This window comes from Gastrolobium bilobum, unplaced genomic scaffold, assembly GCF_033153095.1.
Source record: "Gastrolobium bilobum isolate Gb01-03AN ecotype WA unplaced genomic scaffold, APGP_CSIRO_Gbil_v1 utg4571, whole genome shotgun sequence".
Taxonomy (NCBI): domain Eukaryota; kingdom Viridiplantae; phylum Streptophyta; class Magnoliopsida; order Fabales; family Fabaceae; genus Gastrolobium; species Gastrolobium bilobum.
The window spans coordinates 41,395-56,733 of NW_026897812.1; the positions used below are offsets into that span (position 1 = coordinate 41,395).

The window sequence follows — 15,339 nt, forward strand, 5'->3', positions numbered from 1 at the left end:
CAATTTTCACTTGTATAAAAAAATAAAATATTTTTAGCAAAATTAAAAAATATTTAATAAAATTATAACTTCTTTGAGTGCCTGCTCAGGTGCTCTATATTTAATATAATTTAAATATATTATGATATGAACTAACTAAAATTAAGAAAAATAAATACACATATAATTTTTTGGCCCGAACTTAAATTGGAGCTCGGCTCCGCCACTGAATTTAACATTATAAATGATTTCAAATATTATTTTTTTCTCACTTCCTAACCTAATGCATTCTCTTTGTCTTTCTTAATCATTGATTTGTTTATAAATAATTAAAGGATTAATCTAATATCAAGTTATATGAAAGAAGATTTTTCATGTTATAGATACATATGTGGTGGGACTCACAATTTACAAAAAAAGAAAAAGAAAAGAAAATGATGTCACAATTTTCGATGGGTCTATTGGAGATAAACTACTCTTATGTTGCATAAGAGTAGTTTTTTTCCATAATTATAATCTTCTTATATAATTTTTTTATTAGATAAAATATAAGAGAATATATTTGTATATAAAAAAAAAAAAAAAAAGGTAATACGTTTTGTAGTTGGTATTATTACTTAACTAGATTACGTACCCAAAACAGATATTAGTATTACCACTTAAATTTCTATATACAATACATTAGTGGTGGAAACATCACAATCAGGGTAATTAAGCAATCACCCATATGAAAACATTCAGATATTTTCTCAGTTTCAATCTAATACAAACCACACGTTGTGAATAAGATGAGTTTGGATGGGACCCTTTTTAAATGCTAAAAAATGACGCGTTGACGATATGCACTGCCACTTGCCATTGTACTTTGATAACTTTTTTTTGGCTTTTCTCTCTCTTTTTTCTTTTTTCCTTTCGCTTTTTTTTTTTATAGAAAGCAACCATTGATTTCTTTTCCTCCATATAATGTGTATGCCAAATTTCAATTATTAGGGGAACTGAAATAATAAAGATAAATTCGTTGGAAGCAAGCATCATCATCCATTTCTAGCCTTCACTAATTAATATAGCTTCCTACAAATTTCATATATCTATACCCTCCTCCATTGCAAAATACTATCAACTCACTATTTTAGGATATTCAGTAGTTTCCATTTCCCATTTATCTCAAGACTGTGAAATGAAAAGGACTCCTAACATTTTGGCAACCCTTAGCCACACATCCATAACATATCAACCGAAAAGTCATGACCAAACTAGAGGCCAATATACAATGGTTAGAGACTGCCAAATTATCGGTTTTTTAGAGACTCGCCAAAATTTTAGTTAGTAATGGGTTTTCCGGTTTCCTAGTTTAACACGACAAAGTTTCCGTTCAAAAAGAAGGGGCAAAGGGAAACCAAAATAGAAAGCTATCTCTTAGGGCCTATTTGACACATTTTTTTTAAGAGTAAATATTATTTTTAGTCCTTAACAAAAAATACGGTCTCCACTTTAGTTCCTTACAAAAATAAATTAGTCAGTTAGTCCCTAACAAATTTAAAGTGGACTCATTTAGTTGAAATCGTGGTCCCTCACAAATTCAAAAAAGACCCATATTAATCCCTCAAAAGGACTAAAATGTGTCCACCTTGAATTTGTTAGAGACTAACTGACTAATTTATTTTTGTAAGGGACTAAAGTGGAGACCGTGTTTTTTGTTAGGGATCAAAAAGGGTCTTTACTCTTTTTTTAAGTTAAAAGTTACTCTTAAGAATAGTGGTTTAGAAGTCTCACATCATGTATATCTTATTGTAATTCCGTTCTTTTTAGTTATATAATAGAATATACATTGTATAGTTTAAACACACGGATTACTCACAAATATCTCGGATCCTGATTTAACATGATATCAAAGTCTCACGAGTTTGATCCTCGCCCCCAACCCAATTTTCTTTATGAAATTTCTTAGCACAAGTAGGCTGAGCCTAATGCATTATCCATCTTTCAAGCTCAATGGGCTCTCTTGTGAGGGGACGTGTTAGAGATATATAAAACTATTAATGTAGCCTCACCCAACAACTTAAGTTTTTGAGTTGAATTGATTCTTTATATGGTATCAGAGTCTAATGAGAGAAATTTGAATCTGCGTCTTAATTTCTCTTTTCCATAATTTCAATATGGTTGTAGAGAGATATCACCACTTCCCATAGGGATTCTCGTTGCCATCATTTTTGTTCCGGTGACTCCTTCGTCGTATGGTCTCTGGTTTTTTAGTTCGCGTCTCCGTTCATGCTGCCCATTGTCTCTGTTTGTAGCTGTTTAGAAAACAAGTCGGTTTGTCTTCATTTGTGCTACCCTCTACCCATTTTTGTCACAACCACCGTTTGGTTTATCTCCCGTCATGTTTGCCGCTCGACAACCACCGTGCCAGCTTGTTCAAGTAGATCTTCTGCCTCACCATCGTTCCTGCTCTCAGATCTGTTTCCTCTCTTTTTTTAGCATTGTTCGTCCCTCCAGCAACGGTGAATGCCATGCCTCGCCGCGCTGCCTATCTCTGCTAGCATCGTTCCTGTTCATGCGATTTGTTCCCATTCTGTCCATTGTACCTCCATCGGATCATCACCTCTTCGTCTTCATCGGACCTCTGGATCTAATCCTGTTTGTCAGACATTCATCGCCAGCCCTATTGTAGCATCTTCTCGCTGTCCCTATTCAGTTTGTCCATTGTTCTCCCATGTTCCGGCCTGGTTCGTTGTGTTCGTGAAGGTGTTGTTCGTTCCTTGTCAGACACCCTCTTCAACTATATGATTGTAACGCCCGGCCGCTTCAAGAATCAATGATTGTCCCACAAATTAACATGAGACTTTTTTGGCGTGCTTTGTCCTCACTCATACACTTCCTGGAAAAACTTCCAAGGAGATCACTCATCTTAGAATTGCTCCAAGTTAAGCAAGCTTAAACTATGGAGTTCTTCTGTTCTGGGCTACCGAAAAGTAGATGCATCTTTTTAGTGTAGGTAGTACCAATTAATTCTTATAAGCTATCCCCAAATGTAGAGTCATATACATGTACATTCTTTGGAATCATTCTCTTTCGGGTGTGTATTTGATTCATTTATGTACCCTTCCGCTGGAGGCCTGCCAGGAGTTGCTCCTTGTGCGTGCCTCTTTGCACCGGCGATCACTCATTGCCCTTTTCAACCACCGGGATGTTACATGTACAATCTTTGGAATCCTTCTCTTTGCCACGTCGGCCCTGTTGCAGCATTTTCTCACTGCCCCTATTTAGTTCGTCCATTGTTCGCCCCTGTTCCGGCCTGGTTCGTTGTGTTCGTGAAGGTGTTGTTCGTTCTTTGTCAGACAACCTCTTCAAATGACAAGATCATCCCCTTATTTTTCAGTTCGTCGGCCTTGTTGCCGCATACCACTGTTGCAGCAAAGACCCATTGTTGGTTCTCAAATCAGCCCACCGTTGTAAATCAAACTGTTGCTGCCACTTGTGTCATTGGTCTTTTTGTTTCTTTTACAAGTGTTTTTTTTTGTATTTTTGGTGCCATCATTGTCGTTGTTTCAGAACTGGTCGTCCACCATCGTCACTATCGAAGACCCGACCGTCTTCTAGTTCGCACCTTGAAATCAGATCTGCCGCCGTCGATTGTGTCCCTATTGTTCACATCTCTGTATGCGTCTCTCCTATTGCACTTGTCGTCCCAGCACCAGCAAGTCCCCTAGCCATCTTCGATGGTTAATTTCCTTCGTCGTCGGTCTACTGCCTGAGTGTGCCACCACATCCGCTACCGATTCAGCTTAATTCACGGTCATCATCGTCTTCCTTCCGGTTGCTCCTCGCGCCAATGTTTGCTATGGTCATCTGTTGCTACCAGCTCTTCAAACTAATGGTCATTCTAGTTGATTTGTTGCGCTACTGATTTCTCCAGCATATGTTTTGTGAAGCTTTGTTTTAGTCTTTTTTCTTTCCAAGATGAAGTGTATTTCCATCTTAAGGGGTAGTGTTAAGAAGTTCCTCTTGAGGGGGAGCATTGTTCATGTTGCTGATGTTTATTCCAGCAGCTCAGTTGTTTTTGCCGATGTTCATTCTGGCACCATTCATAATGCGAATGGTCATTCCAGCATAGTTGTCTTTGTCGTTGTTCGTTTCGGCAACATCTATGTTGCTAATGGTCATTTCAGCCCAATTGTCTCCGCCAATGTTCATTCTAACCTCGTCTATGTTGCTGATGTTTATTTCAGTACAGTTGTTTCTGCCGATGTTCATTCTGTCACTGTCCATGTTGCTGATGATCATTCCAGAACAGAGGTTTAGCCGATGTCCATCCCGGCACCATTTCATTTCGTCGATGTCCATCCGAATGCCATTTTAGCGCACTGTTAATTTTGTTTCCTCATTCAGGAGGAGATTTATTTTGATGTTATGTTTCTTATTCTTTTTTGTTCAAGCTCGTTGCATATAATTTATATGCTCCATCTTGAGAGGGAGTATTAAGAATAATGGTTTATAAGTCCCACATCATGTATATCTCATTGTAATTCCTTTCCTTTCAGTTATATAATAGAATCTTCGTTGTGCAGTTTAAACACAGATTACTCACAAATCTCTCGGATCCTGATATTTAACATAGTATCAGAGTCTCGGTGTCCCAGGTTCGATTCTCGTCGCCCCTTATTTTCTTTGTGGAATTTCTTAGCATAAGTAGGCTGAACCTGATGCATCATCTACCTTTCAAGCCTAATGGGCTTTCTTGTGAGGGCACATGTTAGAGATATATAAACCATTAATGTAACATCACCCAACAACTTAAACTTTTGGGTTGAATTGGTTCTTTACAGTTATTTTTAAGATAAAGCTAAAAGAGAGCTTAAAAAAAACTACAAGCTATTTGATAATTATATAAAAACTTTAGCTTAAAAATTACTTAAAAGCTATTCATTTTAAAAAAACACACATTTCAAAAAAAGCTGATACAACTTAAAAAAAAATCTCCTCTTAAAAGCTTTTGGTTTTTGGCTTCTTCTTTTTTCATTATAAAAAAAGAACTGTTTTTATTATAAATTTTTTTGTAAATATCTATTTGTCCTCACTTATAGATAACCTTAAAAAAAGACCTTCCAAATAAACACTTTATCACTCATTTTTGGAGTATGATAAATTATGGCAAAATTGATTACCATGGAGAAAGTGCATCAATAGCATCATGCTTTAGACCACCCATATGCAAATGGCTCAATACAATTGGTCCCACGAGTTTTCTTTTCTTCTATTGGTTTAAAGTGTTGAGTACTCTTTATCACGAGGTTTGAAAAATGCAGTTGCTAAACCATTTTTATCTCCCTCTTTGTCATCTGCAATATAATTATAATGAAAAGAGTAAAGTAGAATCACTTAGACAATGCAACACGGTTTATGAAGTATAGCAACTTATAAAGCTGACTCACTACCAAACCTAATCTATTATCATCACTTGTTTCTCTTATCCCTCTTTTTAATCTGTTATCAACTCCAATGGACTCGGAGTCAGCTTCCCACTAAAGCCTCCCGCTTATTCTATATTTTAAATTGATTTCAATGTAACATATGGATGAACCACAATATGTTTTATATCTAATGGCTAGGTACGCATGTATCATCTTATTATTCGGTGCAAATTGATTTCTCTCATCTTTCCTTCTTCTTTCCCAGAGGATTGGGTGACACTTGAAGTCAACAATTCATCACTATTTTTCAGTTTGAGTGGAACATTTATCTCAAACATTCAACTCAAAAGCTTAAGTTAGTAATTGACAAGCCTATAATGATTTTCTATTCTCTCTAACATATTCCCTTATACAATAGTCATTTAGAGTTGAAGTGTAGATATTGTAAAGACCTATTTTTTGGTTTTATCTTGTACTGACTCAATTCCTTTAGAAAAGGGATGTTGAGGAGCGAACTCATGACCCCCTTAGCCATAGAGATTCTAATACCATGTTAAGCGTCAATTCAATCCAAAAATATGTGATGAATTTAATGGTTTTATATTATATTTCTAGAGTCTCTACCCCTTTAGTGTCCAATTATGCTGATATACTTAAGTACTAACAAAATATTAAGGTACTTCCCACGAAGATTGGTACACCGTACCTGATTGAACCTTTCACCCACGTTAACCATTACTTGGGTTTGATTTTTAAGTTTATCACCTTGGTAGGTGTTCTGGATAGCCCACATACATAGGCTCAACCACTGGGTCCAGCCTAAAAAGTCCACTTCTAGAAGACAGTATAGGATTCTCCCTCTTCCCCATGCACATTACTGCCCCTACACATTGGCAGAGGTTTAGCATGCCTAGCCTGAAAAGGCTAGGCTAGCTAGGTTGACTACAACTCTCACTCTAAATACCCATTTCATACTGAGGTATAGGCTCTTCTCCTCCATTGAACTTGATGCTCTGCGACCATTGAGAGTGATCCTAATTCCTAGCCACTCCCACACATCCCCCTTATGCACACCATGGGAAGTTTCACTAGTGCTTTGGTCTCTACCATTGCCACTATTAGCACCCCTTATATCAACATACTTCACCCTCCATGAGACACATTTTATGTACACCAATAGTAGATTGGCGCCGTCTGTGGGAATCTACAAATTCCTATTCCCACCCAATTGCGGAAAAAGCTTTCTGCATCTACCTTCTCCGTGTTTATCGTCTCCACCACTAGTTTGGGGTCAAACCCTTTCTTTTCAGCTCTGAAGACAAAACCAGAATAGAGAAGGAAGAACCCGGATCTACGCAAAAGAAGAAGAAGCAGAACCAATCCAGAAGAGCCAGACATCGAGCATTGAAGAACCAACCACAAATGAAGCAACAGGTGAACTGGTCAGAAGAGACGAGCAGGAATGAAGCCAATCGTTAACCGACCTGTAAGAAAAAAAGGGATGAAGAAAAGAAGCCACAAAAGAAAATCAGAAGAACCGGCCAGAAACAGCAAGAATCATGCAAGGACCACACCAGAAATAAATCAGAAACCAAAGATCAAACACTTATCAACCAGAAAGACCAGAGATTCAAGACTGCCACTCAGTCGGGCAGAGCACTAACATCTTGTCTCCATATTCATCTGCCTGACACCCTCTCATCAAGATATATACAAACCCATCCGATATACCATCAGAATGTTTCGCAAACTAAGAAACATGCTCGTCCATTAATTGGTCGCCCATAAGGCTGTCTCACCCATCAAGTTCTCCAAACATCAATTGATCAACACCCTTTGGCGTTCCCATGCCCTCTTTGGTGTTCACATACATTGTTTGGCGTTCACGTTTACCCTTTGGCGTTCACATGCCCTCTTTGGTGTTAACATGCTTCCTTCACATCAACCAGACAAACTAGTCGCTCCACTACTTGTTCCTGTGCTTGATCTTCCCAAAAGATTGAAGTCTCCGTAATGAAGCTCCTACCAACCGCCCATATGTCGGTCGCCCACTTGCAGACTGTTAGTATATGGATGTCCTAGAGACAATATTTTGATTAGTTTAGGACATATTTGGACCTTTTTATATTGTCGCAAATAAATAATAAGCACTCTTTATCATGTTTCATATTTTGTCTCAATATTATTGTTAATATATTATATGAGTAACTGGATAAACCCCTTGGAATAAAATAGGTATCTCTTGAGTATTTGTAATGAGATCACGATCGTGAGGATTTAAGGATACCGGATGTTTATTCCTAATTTTATGTTTCTAGTCTAGAGACACTGAGAATGGGGATCAGTAATCTCGGGTAAGACTAGCACGACTTATCTACTTGTATTCGGATACAAGGTAAAGACCTCATGAGCTACAAATATGGAGATGTCTTAGCTAAAGTCGTGGGTGGACCTATAAGGGTATAACTCGCACTGAAAAGACCCACAAAGAGACTCTATGAGGAAATCTTACAAAAGTATCATTAGAGCAGTCTCTTAATATTTGGGTATGTCTTTCCTTAGACCATAAGTTGTCACCTAGACTGTGTTCTAGAAGGCATGTTTTGATTGTATACCTCGTCTGCCTGAAACATGGAGACTCATAGGTATACTTTTGGGCATGTTCTGAAAGAGCACAGGCCTAGGGTGATAAACTGAAGGAATTCGTCAAATCTCTGTAAGATATTGAGTTATCTGTAAATCGGAGAAATCGGGATGACATTTACAGGACTCGAGAATCTATGCATAGTAAAAAAGATCATGAGATGATCTGCCTTTAGAGTCAGTAAATTGAAGATTCCTTATTTCGAATTAAAGCTTACCCTAAACCGCAAGGGTTGATACGTATCCTCACCCTAGGTTTAAAGGGAAGGTAACCGAGACAAAAGGAAATACATACAGTAACCAAATATATGTAATAGGATGATCATGTCATTAACCTAACTAGCTCTGGGGCAACAAAGCATTGCTAGTGCTCTGTGTTGTCATTAAATGGGTTGTGGACTTGTTGGGTCCAAGCCCATTTATGTCAGTGGCTATGTTGGGCTTAATGGGTCACACATTAACACCTTATTGTCTTGATGATATAACATTAAAGGTATTGATGATATAACATTAAAGGTATTGGGCCTAATATTACAAAAAAAAAGAAGGTATTGGGCCTAATAAAGGTTGTTAGCCCAAGAAGAAGTTTGGAAGCCCACCTAAGAGGGAAAAGGCGCATGGTAATTGTAATGGGCTTGGATGGTTCAAGACATTATTAATTAATTTAATTAGTTAAATTAATTATCAAATATTTAAATTTAGAATTTAAATTTTGAATTTGAATTTTGAATTTAAATGTTTGAACGTTTGAATTTAAATGTTTTAACGTTTGAATTTAAATGTTTGAATTCGAATTTGAATTGGCTATGAAAAGTTGTTTCATAACAAAAGGATAAGATAAGATCTTGTTGGAACAAATCCCTAGTATCAAGATAAGGTATTTGAGCATCATCCAAGGTTGTTTGGGGCGCTGATTTGGGTTGTTATGAGTGTCATTTAGTCAACCAAATAAGCTCCAAATCAGATTTGGTTGGTTGAGAGAATAAGTGAGTAAGTTGGTTCAAATTTGAATGCAACTACTCAATGTATTTGGACTGCATTGTGAACCAAAGGGGCGCACCATATGGCTGGCCATATGATGGTCATTAGGTCATAATTTTGACAAGGTTTAGACCTAGTCTCATGAGGATTAAAAGATAGGTTGTTGAGAAAATTTGAATTGCAACAACTCCACCGTTTTCTCCCTTGATGTGCGCCATTTTGATAAGATTTTTTAAGTGAAAAATTTGACTTGAATGCTTAGACTCTCTCATCTCTTTTGGTTATCCTTTTGTTAGGTTTTTCTTAAGAGAGTTTTGAAGAATATCCTAGCCACTTCTCATCAATTCCATGCGCCACTTTTGTGAAGTTTTAAGCTGAAAATTTCACTCATCTAAACACATTAACCTTGCCTCCTCCTTCATCTATTGAACGCCTAGCCAACCTTCTTTGTGGTGTTTAATTGGTGGCTTTTCAAGAAGGGTTCTTGCATCTTGACGTAAGGTGGTGTGGATCAACATTAGAGGGTTTGAACCCTTTCAAACCTTACATTGATCACCTTGGACTTTTAATCACGAACAAGGTATATCATTACGTCCTAAAGTACATATCATGATTGGCATGTGTGTTTTCGCTTTTGAAAATTTTTGTTTTCATCCTCACATGCCTTCGGCCTTCAAGGCCCAGACTTGGTCAGTCTCAACGTGCAATTTTTATGCCTTGCCGAGGGGTACAAAGCAGATCAGGTCGCCAGCCACACCGGTCGCCAAGCATTGGTCTTTGACAGTTATCAATCTTGGTCTCCAAGCACCGTCGTCAAACCCATACCGGTCGCCAAGCACCATAGTCAATACCAACCAGTTCATCCAAATCCTACAGTGTCGTTTCGTCCTCCCTATCGGTCACTGGCCGGCTTCCCTCCCCGCCAAGATCGACCAAGATGACCATCTATCCCAGCCAGTTCTTCAAAAGCCCACCATATGGATCTTTCCCATGTCATTTCGATGCCAAGACTGGTCAAGAGCATCAATAGTTCATGAGAGTTCAATCGCCAACCACAGGGATGAAAGAATAACGAAAGCGAGCAAGTTTAGATGAAGAAAGCAAGTTAACTTCACAGGGCCAACCGCACCACTCCACAATGAAAAAGAATAAAGACTGAGAGAAAGCGTTGAAGACTTATGTTTAAAGCTTATTTGTTTACTGGGAGCCTCATGAATTCAACAAGAAACTAATAGCCAAGCAAATTTTACAATTCAAACGAATTATTATTATTATTATTATTTTATTTTATTTTTCGTAGGTCCCGCCACTCTTCAAAGCACATTTAAATGAAAATCATCAACGTGGAGCCAAGGAAACCGTGGAAGTCATCAACCTGGAAACAAAACAATGCAATTCAACAACAAAACAAAGCACATTTCCGGATGGTTCCTCTTACTCTGAAGTTTCTGGCTGCTAAGTTCCGCAGAGGCCTTAGTGAGGTGATGGCTGAGCATATTGCTGGAGCTGCTTCGAGGGATTTTGGTACACTGGTTCAACAGTGTAACGACATTGAGGATGTCTGCATAGCGAGCAAGGCCAAGAGGGCCAAGGTCGACGAGACCAAGGGGACTGTTAGTTCCACTCCTGCTCCTACTTCTTGGAAGGACAGGAAGTTTGCTGGGAAGGGCAAAGGTAAACAGTTGGCGACTAGGCAGGCGCCTGGTCAGTTCAAGAGGACTGCTTCACAGCAGGGGAGTTTTGTTAGGCCTCCTTCCACTCTGAGATGTACGGGGTGCGGAAAGGAGCATGTTGGTCGTTGTGCTTCGGGTCAGTTGATGTGTTTCCAGTGTGGCAAGGAGGGCCACTTCTTTAGAGACTATCCGTCGTCGACGGCGAGAGCTGCAGCTGTTCTGGCAGTTCCTTTGCAGATGGATCCGATGGCTTCTACTTCGGCACCTGCAGTGCCACCTTCTGTTGGGCTTGTGTACACCTTGGATAGGCAGCAGTCAGACCGCGCTTCGAACCTTGTTAGAGGTACTGTGTCTATTGGTGGTATTACTGTTGATGCATTGTTTGATTCCAGGGCTACGCTTTCATTTGTTGCGACCCCGATTGCTTCGGGGCTTGAGTTGTCCATGTCTGTGCTTTCTCCACCGTTGCGGGTGACTACCGCCACCGGAGAAAAGTGTGATGCTACCATTGTACATCGAGATGTCGTGTTTCAGTGGGAGGGCTGTGACTTCTCGGTAGATTTGATAGGGTTGCCGATGGATATTTTTGGAAATCATCCTTGGCGTGGATGGATTGTCCAATAGTTGATTGATTGATTGTTTGTTGTGCCTAGCGAGTGGTGATGTCTCCGTGTGATTCCACAGCCAGTTCCTCGCCTTTTATTGCTACGGGCTAGGAGGGCCTTGTGAGCAGGGACATTGATTATGTCATGTTGGGAGGTTTGGTGAGCGGGACACAGAAGGATCTCAGTGGCATCACTTGACAATACTCACAGTTAACCGAGTCAATTTAAGTTGTAGAGAGTTGCAACTTGTCTAACTTAGCATTCATAATTGCTATTTGTTGAGATAGGATCTTTTGTTCTACAAGTGATGCATCATTGTTTCCCAACTGCAGGATTCCCTTTCTTAGTTGAATTGGTTGAACAGGTGGAACTGTCATTGATGCGTTATCAGCTCTTGCCATGAAGTCAATCAGCTCAATAGTTTGAGCTGCTGTCTTCTTTTCTATGGTCCCTCCAGCTGCACCATTGACCACCATTCTGGATTCCGGCATCATTCCGTTATAGAAGACTCTGACCTTCTTTCCGTCCGGCAAGTCGTACTGGGGACACTTCCTGATCAATTCTTGGAACCTGGTCCACGCTGCACATAAAGTTTCTCCCAGATGTTGAGTGAAGTTGGTGATCTCATTCACCAATTTGTTGTATTTCTCCCTGGAGAAGTGCTCTGCAAAGAATTTAGCAACCAATTCATCCCACGTTGTGATGTTGTTGGGGGCTTGTCTACCCAACCATCTCAGAGTTTTCCCTGTAACAGCAAAAGGGAATAGTCTGAGTCTAATTGCATCATCGGACACCCCATTATGCTTGGTTGTATAACAGATTCTCAGAAATCTGTCCATTAAATCATGGGGGTCTTCATAGTCTTCTCCGCCAAATGGATTTTTCTCAACCAAGTTTATCAGTGCTGGCTGGATGTCAAAATTATTGGTGTTGAGTGGTGTTCTGATGATGCTTGAATTTGGCCTTGTAAACATTAGAGCCAAGATTGACTCCATCAATTCCTCCGCAGGAGGTTGTTGATTATTAGCGGCCATCTCAGGTTCGGCTTTCGGCACTGAACTCGAGGATTCCTCTATCTTTCTTGCTCTGGTTTGCTTCTGGTTCCTATTAGCAGTCTTCTCAATTCTGGATCAAACTGTAAAAGTTCCTTGTTAGCTTTACCTCGCATAAAAAGAAAGAAATCTTTTAGTAACAAAAAGAAAAAGAAAAATTCCAATCTCAAAGATCGAAAGTTAAAACTAATATTGACGTATTCAATCCCTGGCAAAGGCGCCAAAAACTTGTTGTGAAATCGGTAAGTATACCGATCGTTCCAAGTAATAAAGTGATAAGAAAAGTATCGTTCCCACGGGGATTGACGCACCAAGTACTAATCTAACTATTCCCTTTAATTTGGAACAGAAAAGTTGTTTGTGTTGTGAAATAATTGAGTTTGAAAAATCCAAAACAGAAATTAAAACAATTAAATTTAAAAACAGAATTTAAATAACAGTGGACTTTGAACGTATGCAAGAAAAGATCAAGAACGCGAGAAAAGATTGATGAAAAATTCGTAAGAAAATTGTAGCCAGGATACACTTTACCTCTGATCCTCCCTTGTATTCCTATATTGTATTTTATAAATAATTAATTCGTTTGTTCAGACAATTCATTATTCCCTTATAAAATAGTTGAACCCTAATGTCTTAGTGATTCAACCCTTTAACCCAATTAGAACCTTAATGTCTTAGTGATCCTTCTTGAATTAAGCATTAAGCAAATGAATTATGAGTCTGCAATTTATGTAAGCCTATGTCTAGATCATACATAAATTGTTATTCTACCACTGTCCAGGTTAAAACCCCAATATGTCTATTGTGAATTCTAACCCTCAAAGCCTTATAATTTAGAGTGGCCTATTCTAAACAGGATATGGAAAAATTAAACCAAGTAGAATAAAGCAAACAAACTAATTAAATTATAAAATATCAATACATAAAATATAAAAGGATTCACATCGGGTCCGTGATCCCAACTACATAAAGAAATTAGCCAGACATGTTCATGTCTGACTTAAACAAATAAAAAGAATGAAAATTGTTCATAAACTAAGAAGAAAAGAAGAAGAAGAATAAAAACTCAATGTCTTCAGCCTTCAACTTCAGTGGAATCCTGATCTTCAGCGCGAGTCTCCAAGAATTCTCTCAATTCTCTGATCCTCGCAATTTGCTCCAGCCAAAGATGATTGTTTCTGGGAGTCTAAGCCTCTATTTTTTGACTTTGTATCGTGCTCAGATATCTTGATTAAATCTTCGTCGTAAATCTCAGTGTGATCTTTTTCTGATTCAAAACAGGATTTACTGCTGATTTGTCCGCACCTCCCACGCTACTAGCGTGGGAGTTTTGTTCGCAATACTGGTTTTCACGCAACTAGCATGGTTCCTATAACACCTCACATTTCTAAAATATAATATTTAAAATATTAAATGAGAATTAAAGAGAAGGATTAGTGAAAATCCTGAGTATAAGGCCAAAATACAAAGAAAGGGCAAAACGTAATTAGCCAACACGCAACCCTAGGAAGATAAAAATTGAGCATAAGGTCTCTGATGATAAAAATAACCCTAGGAAGATATAATCTGAGAAGAAGGTTTGGTTGCGAGCGGTGTGTTCGCAGAAAATTTAGGAGTGAATCATGTTCGAATAGGTAAAAACGTAAAGTTTGGAAATTGGCTAAGTGGGTTTATGGGAACCCCTTAGTAACTTATAATAAGTAAGGTAAGTTGTAAAAATAGTTTAAATAAGTCTTCCGCAAGAGTTTACGGTTACGATCACAACTTTTAATTATTACGCTTTTTATGTTTCAAATGTTCGCGTGATAATCGGAAAAAGTTTATTCGCATTTTTATAAAAGAATTGCTGTGATTGTAACTGCGCTTAATATCATAATTAATGTTAACAATACCGGTGTACAACGGGCTGTTACATTTTATGATGTCAGAGCAGTTTTGTTAGGGAACTCTGATAGTGTATAGTTGTGATATGTGCTACATAGTTGTATGTAGATTTTTATCGATTACTGCATCTGTGATTCCTTAGTGTGGGCCTGATCAACCCATTCCTTTGTGTTACACGCGTGGTCATCGTAAGAAGCCTGCATGGCAACCCTGAAGCACCGAATGTAAGTCCTTAGCCTGATGTTGTGGATGCAGTGTTGACTGCTTCATGGACAAGAGATGGCAGTAAGTAAAATATGAATATTATAGGACTTAAGGGAAAACAGACTTAAATATTTTGTCTGACTTTTGATGAAAGTTAAAAAGATTGTATTATGAGTAAAAGTTGTAACCAAACCTATTATATGTACGGTATTGCATGGGTGAACCTTGTAATACTATGAATAATAAATATATATAATTGAGATGAGTCTATAGTATGAAGATGACATTGGTGAAACTTTCGAATAAATGTGTAGTATAGTATGTACAAGTGGACTTGGTGAATAAACTTCATCAAGATGAGAGATTTAGAACCTGAGGAATTATTGAGAAATGAGAACAGATATGCGTGAGTATGAGTTAAGTATGTTATGTTTGATTAGGAGTTATAAGTCCCCTATATGGTGTTAAAATATGAGCCAGTTATGGGTTGTACGCAGCCCTGTGGAATTTATTGAGTTCAGACTGTCCAGGGACCTCTGATGCAGGGGCTGTTCTGGCCAGTTTTTGGGAATTTGATTTCCGCTTCATCTCTCAGTAAAATGGAGCGTGTGATACACCAAAATGAAGTTTGAGATGTCTAGTTTGTGGGATAAAAATTTGAGAGAAATTGGATGAGTGGATTGGGTGCAGTAATTCGAGAAGTGTGAGTGGTTTAGAGCTGTTTTGGGGTTGGTTGGCTATTTTGCTTATCCAACTTCAAACGGCGATAACCGGAGCAAATGAGCTCCGAATTGAGCGTGTGATAGCTTGTTGAAAAGGGAATTAAGTAAGACAAAGATAAAACCTGATAATGAGGTCTGGTTGTGAGCGGTGTGTTCGCAGAAAATTTAGGAGTGAACTATGTTCG

The 15,339-nt window shown here is 38.5% G+C and overlaps 1 non-coding gene across 1 annotated transcript; it reads left to right on the top strand.

The window, feature by feature from the left end:
* The first annotated feature begins 11,823 nt into the window (after positions 1 to 11,823).
* LOC133310531 (small nucleolar RNA R71) lies at positions 11,824 to 11,930 on the top strand. Its single transcript, XR_009751472.1, has one exon. It is a non-coding gene; the product is annotated as a small nucleolar RNA R71 (small nucleolar RNA).
* The last annotated feature ends 3,409 nt before the right edge of the window (positions 11,931 to 15,339 follow it).